The sequence below is a fragment of the Mustelus asterias genome, chromosome 12, assembly GCF_964213995.1.
Source record: "Mustelus asterias chromosome 12, sMusAst1.hap1.1, whole genome shotgun sequence".
Classification (NCBI taxonomy): domain Eukaryota; kingdom Metazoa; phylum Chordata; class Chondrichthyes; order Carcharhiniformes; family Triakidae; genus Mustelus; species Mustelus asterias.
In genome coordinates this window covers 28,083,038-28,099,248 of record NC_135812.1, presented here as the reverse complement: position 1 = coordinate 28,099,248, position 16,211 = coordinate 28,083,038, and positions in this window count along the sequence as shown.

Below are 16,211 nucleotides of genomic sequence, written 5' to 3'. Positions count from 1 at the left end.
GGTAATTTTTTTTCTTTCAAATATATCTGTGTATATTGTCCATCAACAATTTGCCTCCTCTTCATGTTGAAGATTGTTTTTTAAAAAAACAACTCGCACCTTCTGAAATCGTATTGATACTGTTTCAACAATTTCCTTCACTTAATGTGTGGTTAGGATCTGGAATGCACTGTCCAAGTGCGTGATGAAGATGAATTCAATTAAGCATTTCAAAATGGAATTAGATAATTATCTGAAAGGGGAAAAAAAATGCAGCCACAGGGGAAAGCTTGCAACAGTGGAAGTAACCAAGTTGCTCTTGCAGAGAGCCAACACTGACACAACACAAATGCCCTCAAGTGCTGTAATCTGATTCTGTAGGATCAAGCTTCATGTGGATTTTTGAATACCTGAAATTAACACAGCATAGCATTCCTTGTCTACTGTTGGCAGTATTTGAAGGGAAGCTATTTTAACAGTGCAAGCTCAAGCACGATGGGATGAACTTGTTCCTGTGCCAATACTGGTGGTACAATGTATCCCTACTGAAATGAGTCGGACCTGGCCTGCAGTGATGAGAAATTTATTGAAATAGCCTAGGATGGGAGCGTGGTATTTATGCATAGTGACAGGAGTTCATTTTATGCATCTTAAATTCCATCTGAAGTTGTGGTGAAGTAACTAAGAGATTATTTGCATTGAATTTACAATTTATTATATTGTAAACAAACCTTCAACTTTGTGTCTACACTATAAAACAGTCCATGGAGCTCATATCTGAACACAGCGTTGCAGGTGAGACATGGTGATTTCAGAAACTCCAAGCTGTAAACAGCCTTCAATTTTGTTTTATTATTCTATCAGTTCAAATAATTAACATGTTATTCTAACAAATGCAAATATACATATACACATGTCAATCATTATTGAACTGCGTTGAATAAATCAGTAATTTTAACTGTTGACATTTGCTCCTCACCTCTGCCATTGCTAGATGTAGGTCTTCTGAGGTTGTATCACACGAGTTGATTTTGGCTTCCAAAAGTCTCAGTGCTTCTAGGTTTGGATGACTATGGGAGGATGGCAGTGGCTCAGTGTATGCATCCAACTTCTTGGCAATGGTGTGAGATCTCCTCTTTCGTGATTCAGTACACATGATTTTGTATTGATTGTTGTATGGGTTGATCAGTACTACAGAGAAAGGTTAAAGGTATGGCGATACTATGATGCTACGGACTCTGGCTCATAATCATTTTGATATCCTTTTTGGTACTAAAAAAAAAGGAATGCAATTAATAGTGTTTTTATTTAATATAAAATACTGTACTGTTTCCTCTTGAATAGCTTTGTTATTGATTACTCGCTTCTAATCCTTCATGGCAGATATTCTCACACAGTATTTGAATGGACAGAGCTGGTACTGGTCACGAGGTTAGACATCTTGAGCCACAAACGCCTGTTGAAAACTGAATTAATTTCCCCCACCCTTTCCAAACGTTTAGGAAACATAAATATATGGAAGTGCCATTTCAGTATAGGGGGTGACAGTTGAAAATTACTCTGTCATGTTTGCTGATGTGTTTTTGATGTGATGCCACATCTTGAATCTAGTACATCTATTATTGCTGTTTAATGATTTCACATCTTGTGTCCAGTAATGACTATTCCAGTTCAGTATAACACAGTTTTTGTCACTGTAGTTTTACCTTATCAGTTTTCTGGTGGTGTTGACTTTATTCTTGTAATGTTTTTTGCTTTTAATAATTTTACCTTCCATTCAAATTCCTTATTTCTTTCAATTTATTGAGTGATTTTTTAAAATTTTGTATTTTGTCTTCTGAATTATTTTACCATCTTTTGATGATTTGGTTTTTCTTTTCATTAACTTTGTCAAATCTTTTTGTTGGCATTTTCACCCGATTTCTCGATTTATTGTTTGCAATCTGAACTACACAAAATTTCCACAAGAACTGATTTATCTTGATGTATCATTTGTGCCTTGGAATTTGTATTTTTGATTGCATGAATCTTGAACAGCATTGCATGGTCATTGGTTTGTCCAATGTTTTGAATGAAGATTCACTCAGTAGGTTGTCTCACTGACCATGATCCTCTTATAGCTAAATATCATATTAATTTCTGGTTGTTAGTGTGAGTGGATATTTAGTTCTGCTGATGAATTTTGTGTAGTGGCAAAATTTGCTGCAGTACCATTACAGAAGGAACAAGACAGATAGAACCCTCACTGACTGAGCAACTTGGCTTTGACATCAATGAACTTTAACAATAGAGTGATCGTAAAGAGATGCAACATTAAAAAAAGAGTTATTGGAACAATGACTTTCAATATCACAGCCCAACTGTTTTAGCTTGTAAATTTGTATCTTTTGTTTTCTGGAGTTTTTTTCCTCCACTGTAGCTTGGATTCACAGAAAATATGTGGCGGTTCATGACCTCTGTCTCTGTGGCTCAACCAATATGAGATGGGTTTACTGTTGCTAAAGAAACAGCAAGTCATTTTTAATTCTGAGATGGATTACCTCCATAAGATCATAAGACATAGGAGCAGAATTAGGTTATTCGGCCCATGGAGTCTGCTATGTCACTCAATCATGGCTGATATTTTTCTCATCCCCATTCTCCTTTTTCCCTCTAACTCCTGACCCCCTTATTAATCAAGAACCTATCTATCTCTGTCTTAAAGACACTCAATGACCTGGCCTCCGCAGCCTTCTGCAGCAAAAGGTTCCACAGATTCACCACTCTCTGGCTGAAGAAATTCCTCCTCATCTCTGTTTTAAAGGATCGTCCCTTTAGCCTGAGGTTGTGCCTTCTGGTTCTAGTTTTTCCTACTTGCGGAAACATCCTCTCCACGTCCAATCTATCCAGGCCTCGCAGTATCCTGTAAGTTTCAATAAGATCTATCCTCATCCTTCTAAACTCCAATGAGTACAGACCTAGAGTCCTCAACCATTCCTTATATGACCATCTCTTCATTCCAGGGATCATTCTTGTGAACCTCCTCTGGACCTTTTCCAAGGCCAGCACATCCTTAGATATGGGGCCCAAAACTGCGCACACTACTCCAAATGGGGTCTGACTAGAGCCTTATATAGCCTCAGAAGTACATCCCTGCTTTTGTATTCTAGCCCTCTCGACATGAATGCTAACATTGCATTTGCCTTCCTAACTGCCGACTGAACCTGCATGTTAACCTTAAGAGAATCTTGAACAAGGACTCCCAAGTCCCTTTGTGTTTCTGATTTCCCCAGTTAGAAAATAGTCTATGCCTCCATTCCTCCTTCCAAAGTGCATAACCTCACACTTTTCCACATTGTATTCCATCTGCCACTTCTTTGCCCACTCTCCTAACCTGTCCAAGTCCTTCTGCAGCCCCCCCTCCCCCCCCGCCTTCCTCAATACTACCTGTCCCTCTACATATCTTTGTATCATCTGCAAACTTAGCAACAGTGCCTTCAGTTCCTTCCTCCAAATCGTTAATATATATTGTGAAAAGTTGTAGTCCCAGTACTGACCCCTGAGGCGCACAACTAATTGCCGGCTGCCATCCTGAAAAATACTCCTTTATCCCCACTCTCTGCCTTCTGCCAAACCTCTATTCATGCCAGGATCTTAACTTATTTTACAGCGTCCTATGTGGCACCTTGTCAAAGGCCTTCTGGAAATCTAAATAAATCACGTCCACTGGTTCTCCTTTATCTAACTTCCTTGTTACCTCTTCAAAGAACTCTAACAAATTTGTCAGACATGACCTCCCCTTGACAAAGCCACGCTGACTCAGTTCTACTTCATCATGCACTTCCAAGAACCCCCTCAGGTGGGGTTCAAGCCATACATTGTTCACTCATGTCGTATATCAATGACTGACAGATTGGTGGCACTCTGTCACTTAAGCATGTCACAAGAGTCATCATAGTACAAAAGGCCTTTCGGACCATCAAAATCATGCTGGCTCTTCATTGGACAGCTCGGTCAGACTCATCCCCACACTCAATCCCAGTGGAACATTTTTAAATCCTGGTTAGTCCACAACTGGAGACCCACGACTGGGTCACCACACTTCAGGAAAGATGTGAATGCCCTTGAGAGGTTGCCAAGGAATTACCACTCAGTATTTAAAAAATATTATTCTTGCATTCACCTGCATGCCTTGCTCTCGAGCCTTTCAATCTATGTCCTTTGGTCTTTGTTTCACCAGCTAATGGGAACAGTTTTAATTTGTATACTTTATCAAAGTCTCCTCATCTTGTACACCTCTGTTAAATCTCCCCTCAGCCGCCTTTGCCTCAAGGAGAACAACTCTGGCTTCTCCAACCTAATCCTGTAGCTAAAATTCCTCAATCCTGGAACCATTTTGGTAAATCTCTACAACTTCTCAAGGGCCATCATATCTTGCTAAAGTGTGGTGAGTATTCTACTTATGGACTAACTAGAACTTAAATGATTCCATAGAAGAGGTTAAAACCTGAAATTGAGGGAGCAGGTGTACAAGTAACTCTCCTTCCCCCCCCCCCCCCCAATTCTTTCTCGTTACAGATGGTGTAAGAGGAATTTTCTGGGATGTCCTTTTGGGGAGCTTGTACTCAGCTGAACTCAACCAATACAGAGACCTTAAAAAAAAAACAGCATGTAGAGTGAAAAGAAGTTCTTTGCTACCCCTTCCGCCATAACAGTACAAGTGTGAGATTGATGTAACAATCTGAACACTTCGATTTCCTGCCCAGCTTGTCACCCAAACTTGAGGGTCTAATTATAATATTACACATTATTACCTTAGCCAATAACACTTTACTCATCAGCAGGATTAGGAGCTCATTAGTCCATTGCACCTGAAAGTTCTTCCCTCATTACTCAGAAACCTACCTACATAAATCCAGTAGATTCAAGGATATTGCCATTACCTGCAAATTTTAATTGGTATGGGGAGTCAAATTTATTGTTAATGTCCAGTCCCATTATCAGCATGAGAAACCGTACCAATTTCAATAACCGTGAGCTAATGCACTCCGTACGTTCCAAAGCCCTGATTAACTTGCAGCTGCCTGACTCAAACTGATAAGGAGAACTCTCTGTATACTCCATTGCCTCAAAAGAATTTGGTCTGTCTACTACTGTCTATTTCCCATCATGCTGAGCAGTTGGATCACCCATTGGCCAAGGTTTACAAAACACATTAAGAATACAGTTTAATTTCATAATGCTTGGTTAAATTGTGATTATACAGACAATACCTTTGCATATTATATTAGGCTCATGGCGAATCCTTATTCTATATATAAGGCACCTTGTAATCTTTACCTTAACCTAGTCTACTTATTATAGTAAATTTAAATGAGGGGCTTTTATAGTATTCCCCTCCTTCAGATGGTGAGTGTAATAATTTCTAACCTTCAAGTCAAGAAGTTGTGTAACTTTTAAAACTTTGTAGCAAATGGATTTAGGGAGAGTTTGTGGGAGCAGGACGAACGCAGTGCCACTAATGGTACAATGAGGTTGATTGGGGGGGGGGGGGGGGGGGGGGGGGAGGTGGTGGGGGAGGGGTAGATGCAGAATGGGGAATAGGCTAAAGTTGGAAGAGTAAAGAATATGAACTGTCATGTCAGCAGAAGTGGGGTGGATCAAGACTGTTGATCTATCCATGTGCTGACACAAGGGAGACAAATGAGGTCTTCAAGGACCGATATTAAGTGAGTGAGAAATTATATGGCGCCAGGTGCAGAAATCTATCAGAGTTCGAGGTGTTTTCAGGATGTGCACGATGTAAATGTAGCTCTATGTTAATTCTGAGTTTCTTGGCATTTCATCTTGTGTACAACAAGGAAAGGAGAGATGGTGGTATTGTCACTGGACTCATAATCCAGAAACCCATGCTAATGCCCTGGTGACATGGAATCACGGGCTTCCTCACCTGAGGAAGGAGCAGCATTCTGAAAGCTCATGATTCCAAATAAACCTATTGGACTTTAACCTGGTGTTCTGAAACGTCTTACTGTGCCCATCCCAGTCCAACGCCGGCATCTCCACATCAATGCCCTGGGGAACCAGGTTCGAATTTGGCATGTCAGCTACGACTCTCACCAACCTTTACAGATGCACCTTAGAAAACATTCTTTATGTTGTATCACAGCTTGGTATGGCTCCTGCTTTGCCCAAGACCGCAAGAATCTACAAAAGGTTGTGAATGTAGCCCAATCCATCATGCCAACCAGCCTCCCATTCATTGACTCTGTATACACTTCCCACTGCCTCGGCAAAGCAGCCAGCATAATTAAGGACCCCACGCACCCCGGACATTCTCTCTTCCACCTTCTTCCTTCGGGAAAAAGATACAAAAGTCTGAAGTCACGTACCAACCAACTCAAGAACCGCTTCTTCCCTGCTGCTGTCAGACTTTTTGAATTGAATTACCTTGCATTAAGTTGATCTTTCTCTACACCCTAGCTATGACTGTAACACTACATTCTGCACTTTTTCGTTTCCTTCTCTATGAACGGTATGTTTTGTCTGTACAGCACGCAAGAAACAATACTTTTCACTATGTTAATACACGTGACAAAATCAAATCAAAGATGGTGAAATTTGAATTCAAACCACTCTGTTCAAGGGCAATAAATACTGGCCCAGCTGGTGATGCCTGCAACCCATGAATGAATAAAAAAAAACTTGCTGAGTATTTTGGACTTTGAAAGATGGGCAGTTATTTCAGGGATGTGGAAGGCGATCATCTAGCTGTTTACTATGCCAAGTTCATTGCAGCTACATTTGTCAACAAAAAGTGATTGGACTGGAATATTAATGAGAGATTTGAAATATAAAAGGATATTGTGTCAATGATACCAGTCAGTACAATGCTTGCCTGTGTTTTATAAAAAAAATCTTTAGGAAACAAACTGTGATTTGAAAGGCAAAGCGAATAATCAGTAATTAAGTTCTCAGTGCAGGCATTCTGTTATCACCGTACTCCATTCAATCAGTCTGTAGTTATCTTTATTGTAGAGAAAATGGAATAATTGGATCACAAGCCCTTGGATGAGATGATCTCACTTGCATATATAAATGGATATTAACTGTTGTGTGTGTGGGGTATATATTAAATACCTTCCTTGTCTGTGACCTCCCAGAGGCCAATATTAGCATTTCAATGAAGGAGCAATAACGGTTGCCTAGCCACAAGTAAATGAGTATTAATGATCAGACGAATGAGCTTACTGAGTCGACTGTGTTGTAGAAAATTTGTGGGTTTTTTTTGCATTGGTTGCATTTGCCATAAAATTGCCTTTTGAGTTAAATGGTTTGGAAAACTGAATGAAAAGTGCTAATTGAAGCCAGTTTGAAGTCTTTAAGTAGAGGACTGGGGGAAAAAAATTGAGATTAATTAGTGCGTTATCCTGTATGTAACATGGATGACCATCTTGGCCTTTTCTGGGGCTGGGGGAGACTGATCTGAAGAAACCTATGAACAGTTTGTTGCTGTGTTCATATTTGCTGCAAAGCTATAATCTACGATTCCAGTTCTATATTTTGCTCCAAATGAGAGGGCCTGTGACTAAGCATGATGTCCGATTACTATCATTTGTTTTAAAATTGTCAGATGAAGCAACTGTAGTTGATATTAATTGTATAACTTCCAGAAATATGTACTTGGAGCCAAAAGTTTATGAAAGTGTATGGCTATGTCTATACAACCACACAGGCTTCCTCTCACTATTAGTTTTTCCTGCCCTGTTCCTGTATTCCTCTAATCCTTTTTCCTTTGGATACGCTTGAAGAATCTCCTTAACTTCCTAAATTCATTATTTTCCTTTATTAATGGCTATCTGCTTGATCTGGTTTTAACCCACAAATGCAAATAGTGTAACACCATATTTCCAATTCTTGAGTCCAATGCGTTTGTCTATGTGTGGCAAACAGGGATACCAGCAAGGATCCTTTGGGACACTACTTTCCCCATTCTACCAGTCTGAGAAACATTTCTGTATCAACTTCTGAAATTGTAATTCCCCATATCCATATTTATAATGGAAATTGCCTTCATTTTAAAATTCTCATCTATGGCCTTAACTGTCTCTAGCTGCCTTTAATTTCCCACAGCCTTATTAATCTCTCAGATCTTGGTGCTCCTCTAATTCAGACTTCTTGTGAACCCCTGATTTCCATCACTCCATTGTTGGCATTGCATTCAGCTGCCTGGGCTTTGCTCCCAAAACCTCGGCCCCCCCTATCCATTTTTTAATTCGCTCCTTGAAACTTGCACATTTAAGCCAGATTTTGGTCACCTGTCCTAATTTCTCAGTGTTGTCTTGAGGTCAGATTTTGTTTGATCACAATCCTATACAGTGTCTTGGGCTATTTCACTATGTTAAAGATGCTATCTAAATGTAATTGAATGTGAATAGCAGATTGCTAGAATTTACAACACATCTGCTTATATGTGCAAGATGGCATCTCAAACTGCTTTAACAGGGAAGGGTATGATCAGCATAATTAGTGGGAGTAGAGGAATGGATAGGCCAGATTGAGAACCAAAGGCTTGAACAATAGTCAAGTGTTTTGAGAGACTTTTGAAAGCTGGAAGGAACATGGACACGGGGATGTTTTTGTAAGTTACAGGCGCTAAGTAAATTCAAGTTGTAACTTCTGTTCCCTTCTCCTTTCGGTGGTGGCCATTAGGAACTGCATGGTTTTAAAGTTTCTATGTAATAGTGTCACAAGTAGGCTTGCATTAAAACTGCAATGTTACTGTGAAAATCCCCTAGTGGCCACACTCAGGCACCTGTTCACTGAAGGAGAATTTAGCATGGCCAATGCACCTAACCAGCACTTCTTTTGAACAGTGGGAGGAAACAGCGAGGAGAACTTGCAGACTCCGCACAGACAGTGACCCAAGCCGGGTCCCTGGCACTGTGAGGCAGCAGTGCTAACCACTGTGCCACCATGGACAATATCAATGGCCTTTGAGAAAGGCAGTTAGACCTTTTTAATGAATAGTTTCCAGTTATTAATGATTGTGATGGACAGTTAATCTGTGTTTGATAATTGTGCAATGATATGGTCAGGACACTGAGAAGAAACTACTCTTTGAATAGTGCCATAAGACCTTTCCCATTTTTGCCAAAATATAAAATCTCTGCTAATGCAGACAGCCTAAATAACGTACTCAGTGCTATGAGTAAATGTTCAATACATTACACTTTGATTCATTGTTAGGAGTGCTAACTTGAAATTGTTTCTATCTCAATATTAAAAGCATTGATTTACTTTTATTTGGGACAGGAGGCATCCAGAATTGTCCCAATGTTAAATACTCCCAGAATATCTGATATTTAAAAAATATTAGTTAAGCAGATCTGAGAATTGCTGGCAAGACTAGAATGTGTTGTTCCTACCTAATAGTCATAGAGAAAATGATGGTGAGCTTCTACCTTGAATTGTTGCAATCCATCTGGTATATACAATGCTTTTAGGGAGGAAGTTCCAGAATTTTGACCTAGTGACAATGAAGGAATGGTGACAGAGTTCAAGTCAGGATGATATGTTGACTTGAAGGGGAATTTGCAGCTGGTGGTGTTCCAATCTAGCTACAGCCCTCGTCCTCCTTGGTCAGCGTTGTCTAATAGGATTTCGATGCGTGCCAAATTTGTGGTGATTAGGTTAAGATATTCGTCACATGATACCAAATATATACAATATTATTAAACCAAATGCACAATCTTTTGAAAATAGGTTTGAGATTTAACCTGTCAGTAATCAAGATGAATACACTCACCGTTGGAGCCTAGAGAATAGCTTCAACTGGTTTTGCAATCTGACTATTTTGCAAAACATGCCTGTATATACACACTCAAAAAATGGTGAAAATCTGTTAACTGAAGTGTTCTATCTCAGACTGAGCTCCAGTTTCAGAATTTATATATGGGAAGGTGTGGGAAGAGAAAAGAATCAATAAATCTCTATGTATTGGTTTCTGCCATGACTCGTGCCATACTTATGCTCTGTCACCTGCCATTTCCGAACAAAGCACCTGGACATGTATTAGACCTTTGACTCTAGGCCAATCTCCTGCAATCTCTCTTCTCACACCAGCAGCACCCTGTTCCTCGTCCCTACTTATTTCAACAGATCTATTCAATTAAAGGCTGATATTTGGGTGTTGCTGCCCCAGTTTGCAGTGCTGGCTGCCACTCGTGCACCTCAATGTCATTGCAAAAACCACCAACTACCAGCTTTAATAACAACAATCAAGTTCTTCAGTGTTCCCTGTGTCACTAGATTTGCCAAAAAAGTTTTGACAGCCTTTGGATTGCTGTGTCATTAATTAGGTTGATATGTTTTTTTTACTGATTAAGCTTTATCTAAAACAAAACTCCGCACAGAATGAACTCTACTGTATTTGCTCTTTCATTACTTTCAATCCCTTCACTCATGTTGTGATCTTAATCTGGGGCTGTTGTCATTGAAGTTGCATAATTGCAACATCTTTGTACATGTGACCTGCACGTGACATGTACAAATGGAGATGGAGAGACCTTTCTCTGAGAGGTAGCTGTAGTAGTTTGCCACTTGTATGATCTAGTGTTCTGCTTAAGTGGGACTTGGCCTCTATTTGGATACATTACGACTGAAAGAGGACATGCTCAATGTCAGAATGTAACCGGTGACAACTTTGTATTGGATGTAATGTGACCTAGTAAACCATGGAACCAATTGCAGAGTGATGTAATAGTCAGCTGACCAGCTGATTCACTATAAATAAGGAACTATGTCGAATTGTGGGGAGCTTGGAGTGGCCCAGGGTGAGGCCCTAAGTTTGGAGTAATGAGTAAGTTTGGAGTTTCTTTATTAAACCTTTTCTTTGCTTTTATAAGTTGGAGTAAGTTTTGTTGTATTTTCATTAGCTGCATTTTGAAGAGTTCTTTCTGAGGAAACACTCAAGACTGGTGCCGGTCAAGTTTAAGATCATAATTTTCCACACAAAGCAGAAAACCAGTGGACTTGGTTTGACTCTTCTTGAACCTTGAAACCGAGAGTAGAAAGTTTAGCTAACTATTCTCAATAATAGAACATAGAACATTACAGCGCAGAACAGGCCCTTCGGCCCACGATGTTGCACCGACCAGTTAAAAAAAAAACTGTGAATCCTTTCATTTTATCTTGATTGTTTTGTAGAGATTAAATAAAATGTAAGAAAAAATTGCATTTATGTAGCCCCTTTCTCAACTTCAACATGTCCCAACCTCAACATTTGAACTGTTGTAATGTAGGAAAAAGAACCTGTACAGCCAACATAAGGATAAAACCCTTAAGTAAACGGTAACATGTCAAAAATCAAAAGCTACTTTTAAGGAGATGTTGGAGCCTTGAACATTTTTGCAAACCAGTTACCAAGGGAGACAAAAGAAAAAAAGTTGAAAACACTTTAAGGTTCTGCTGGTTGGATCAATTGGGGACCAGGTTTTTCCTTTAGTTATGTATTCACACCAATATAGAAAAGATTATGGAAATATTTTCATAAATAAAGTTAAAACAAAGCTTTACAGGTTATAGATGTGCATTTCTTATGCTGTGGGGTACATGTGATGTTGCTATTGTTGTAACTCTGGTCCAGAGACACAATTGAATAAATTCCATTATGTTGTTAAACAGTGTGTTGGTATTCAAATTATTAAGATTTAATCTCATCCATTTTCAAAACTGAGCTAACAACATAACGTAACCAAAACCACACACTGCCTGCTAATCTCTAGCCACATTGCATTAACATTTGTTTGTAACTGTTTTGAGCGAGATGCCAATTGTTATTGAATTGTGTCCAAATTTGTGAGGTGGACATCTTTCCATAAGGTTCGTGGCTTCCAAATTCATTTCGCTTGCGACCTTTACAACCTGTAGAAAGAGCCATTCACCCAGTCATCATGTGCAGCATATGTCAATCAATAAACACCCTTCTATATTGCATCAATAAAATGTTTCATAAGCTTATAATATAAACAAAAACTAGGCTGCTGTTCCTACTCCTTGATCCATAATCGAAAGATGTTGGCTAGAATATGAGCACCACAATAATTAGAACCTAATTACATTGAATTAAATGTATTACATTTTAATTTTACTGTTCGTAGGAACTTCATAGATTTTACAAAATAATGTGATAAAAAATTTTACCAATTTCAGTTGACAAATCTGTATGAATGCAGCACTGCAACAACAGATGGTATTCAACAGATGTGTTATAAATGTGTTCCAACATCAACATTTCGAAACAATTTTATAACTGGCACAATGATTAGCACTGTTGTCTCAGCACCAGGGACCTGGGTTCAATTCCAGCCTCAGGTGACTGTGGAGTTTGCATGTTCTTCCCGTGTCTGTGTGCGTTTCCTCTGGATTCTCTGGTTTCCTCCCACAGTCCAAAGACGTGCATGCGGGTTAGGTGGATTGGCCATGCTAAATTGTCCCTTAGTGTCCCAGGATGTGTGGGTTAGATTAGCAGAGTAAATATGTGGGGTTACGGGGATAGGGCCTGGGTGGGATGCTCAGAGTTGGTGCAGACTCAATGGGCCGGATGGCTGCCCCCTGCACTGTAGGGATTCTATGATTTCATTGGTGGCATAATGTCCATTGTCTGTCCAAATGTGTAAATATGCAATGTTATAGTTTAATCCGGCCGTTCCCCTGATCTCCGTCTAAATCATATTTCTTTACCCAAAGGAATGGTTCAGACAGAGCCCAAGGGAAAAGTGGATAATCGTGTTAAGCAAATGGAGGCACAGGATTGTCTGGGGAGAACAGGGCAGTGGAATTAGTTTTGCATTACAGGGCAGTATGGTGGCACAGTGGTTAGCACTGCTGCCTCACAGCACCAGGGACCCGGGTTCAATTCACAGCTTGGGTCACTGCCTGTGTAGAGTTTCCACATTTTCCCGTGTCTGCGTGGGTTTCCTCCGGATGCTCCGATTTCCTCCCACAATCCAAAGATGTGCTGGTTAGGTGGATTGGCCATGCTAAATTGCCCCTTAATGTTAGGGGTCTAACTACGGTAAATGCATGGGGTTATGGGCCTTGGTGGGATTGTGGTTGGTGCAGACTTGATGGGCTGAATGGCCTCCTTCTGCACTGTAGGATTCTACGATTCTATGATTTCTATGAAGTGCTCTACCAAAGAGCCAGCACAGGCATGATTGGCCAAATGGCCTCCTCTTGTGTTATGAGCAGCTTAAGATGAAATTAACTGGCACATCTCATGAGATATCTCCGGGGTATTATCATTCTTATAACTGCCAGTTTAGCTCAGGTTAGCATTCCCCGCCTCCCAGTTGTGTGTTTAAAGCCCTAAGGCTTGAACACAGACTTTAGGCTATCACCGTGATGCTGCTATTTGTATAATCTGTGTAAATCTTTAGCTCACTTTCAGAGCATATCGCCCGGATTGGTAAAGACTGATTTTGTTGGACGCCATTTTGAAACTACTTCAATCTCTATTTCAGAATTGTACGCGAATACCAAAGTGCGTAACACAATTGCTCAGAACACATTCTAGCAGGTGGAGAACAAGCAGAAACAGGATTAGATAGTGAGCAACTTATTTTGTTGCCTCTGACTTACACAGTTTACTAAGACGATAGGGCTCGGACTACTTTCCACGCATGCACCTATCCCTATATTCTGTGCTATCTAATTTTCAAATTAGTTTATTCAAAACATGCAGAGTGGTGTGGGGAGGGCGGGGGTGGGGGGGGGGGGGGGGGGGGGAGTAGCATTTTAGTTTTATCATTGAAGAAAGAACAAAATGTCAGCATATGTTGGCCACAAAAAGGAGGCTCAATTCAGTAGTTGTACAATATTAACCAATTTACATTAGCATTACACAGGGTAGGGGGAGGTTTGCCAATACAGAGTGAGGTATAATTTGGCAAGGGCATACAGAAATAATTCAGTCTGCAGGTTAAAGGCATGTATTCCGTCATTTTTATACAATATATTGATTTGCTGTTATTTATAGTTGACTTGAGGCAATTTGGGAAGCAAAGGGGTAGATTGGTTGAAGGCCAAGAGATGCCCAACTGAGGGCGAACAGCACCATCACTGGCAGAAGGATGTAATTATAGTGTGATAACTTTGCATGGACAGCTTCTAATATTGTGAAACTAGGACCAAACAATATGCTATTTTTAACATGTATGTTGTATATCAGACATGTATAGGTTTAGTGCAGCACGATCGACGCAGTACCGTATACACAAGATGAGAAAGAAATGCTGTGTAGAGACCAGGACAGATACTTGAAAGATATACCACTGCCCTGGTTGAAGTTCTACATATCTGTTAGTCAGTTCACAGGATGAGGGGCTGGGGAGCCTTTGAGAGACAGATTGAGGACAAAGTTGAGGGCGATTGATTCACCAAACAGATTTGGTCTTTCACCTTTTTTGTTTACATAAAGAAGCAAACTATCCTACTAGCAGTTGTTAGCGGTGCAGCAAAGAAAGGAGTAAGAAGTTAATCCCTTGCCAGAGGGTTGAGTTGTGAGGAATAGCAAGAAAAGTTCAGACTCTTCAGCTGAGAGGAGATGACATTGAACTCGGTACTGAGATACACAGATGTGTGCAGTTTTGGTCATCTAATTATAGGAAGGATATTAATATGGTTGAAAGAGTGCAGAGAAGGTTCACAAGGATGTTGCCGGGACTTGAGAAACTGAGTTACAGAGAAAGTTTGAATAGGTTAGGACTTTATTCCCTGGAGCGTAGAAGAATGAGGGGAGATTTGATAGAGGTGTATAAAATTATGATGGGTATAGATAGAGTGAATGCAAGCAGGCTTTTTCCACTGAGGCTAGGGGAGAAAATAACTAGAGGACATGGGTTAAGGGTGAGGGGGGGGGAAAGTTTAAAGGGAATATTGGGGGGGCTTCTTCATACAGAGTGGTGGGAGTTTGGAATGAGCTGCCAGATGAGATGGTGAATGCGGGCTCACTTTTAACACTTAAGAAAAACTTGGACAGGTACATGGATGAGAGGGGTGTGGAGGGATATGGTGCAGGTCAGTGGGACGAGGCACAAAAATGGTTCGGCACAGACAAGAAAGGCCAAGAGGCCTGTTTCTGTGCTGTAATGTTCTATGGTTCTATGTGCAGTATTTCAACTTGCACCTTGACAGCAAGAAAAGGAATATGGGTGTAATAATCTGATAAAAGGCAAGTTTGCAACTGATGGTGAGAAGAGTGTCTTCAAAGAATGAGTAACACCCAAAGTGTAATTTGGATAGGCTGGAGATAAAGAATTTAATCAATGAAGAGGCAGTTAGATGTTCTGATGGAGGAGCAGAATTGTACATTACTGTGGAAAGGTAGGATAAATAGGCTGAATGACCTCTCCATCTGTATGTCTTAGTGAGGCAGGTATCTAGCAATATCTAGTTGGCTAGCTTCAGCTGGGCCACCGATTAAAGTATTGAGCACACAATCTAGGCTGACATCAGTGTACTGAGGGTGTGCTACATTGTTGGGGATGCTGTTTTTCAGATGAGACATTAAACAGAGACTGTGTACTGTTCTGGTAAGATGCCAAGATGACATCATACAAAGAGGAGCAATGGCATTCTGTCGCTGTGCTGAATAACTTAACCAAATCCTGTCAAAAATGATTAACCGGTCATTTATCAGATTTGCTCTCAGTCGGATTGTGCTGTATGTAAACTATTTGTTGTGCCTGTCTATGTGACAACTGAGTCTATTTCCAAAGTAATTAATTAGTTGTTTTGAGGATGAGAATGACACCATATAAATGGAAGTTATTCCTTTATAGAGTACTGTGTGCTTTCAGTTGAAATGGTAGTCAGTAGGAAGGGTATTTGTGTAATTTTATTTTTCTTCCTTTTATGTCATCACAAAAGAGCTTAGTTAAGTCACCAATTTACCAAGAGGTTGAATGGTGTTTGAATGACACTTGTGGCTGATCGCTCAAATACACACCAAAGCATGGGGGAGGGGAGGTTCCCAACACTTCCACTGATGGAGAAACACAAGCACTTTGTGTTAAAATACATGTTGCTAAATTTCCTCCCTGGTAAACACTCCTTACCTTATAAAGGTTCTGGAAGTGGGGGACGTTGCGAATGCTGTGGTAAATGCTCTTGGTGCACCACCTCGTGTCAATGTAAGAAAATCTAGTCATAAATAACTTGTTTGCAATATTGGCATGCATAATGCATTG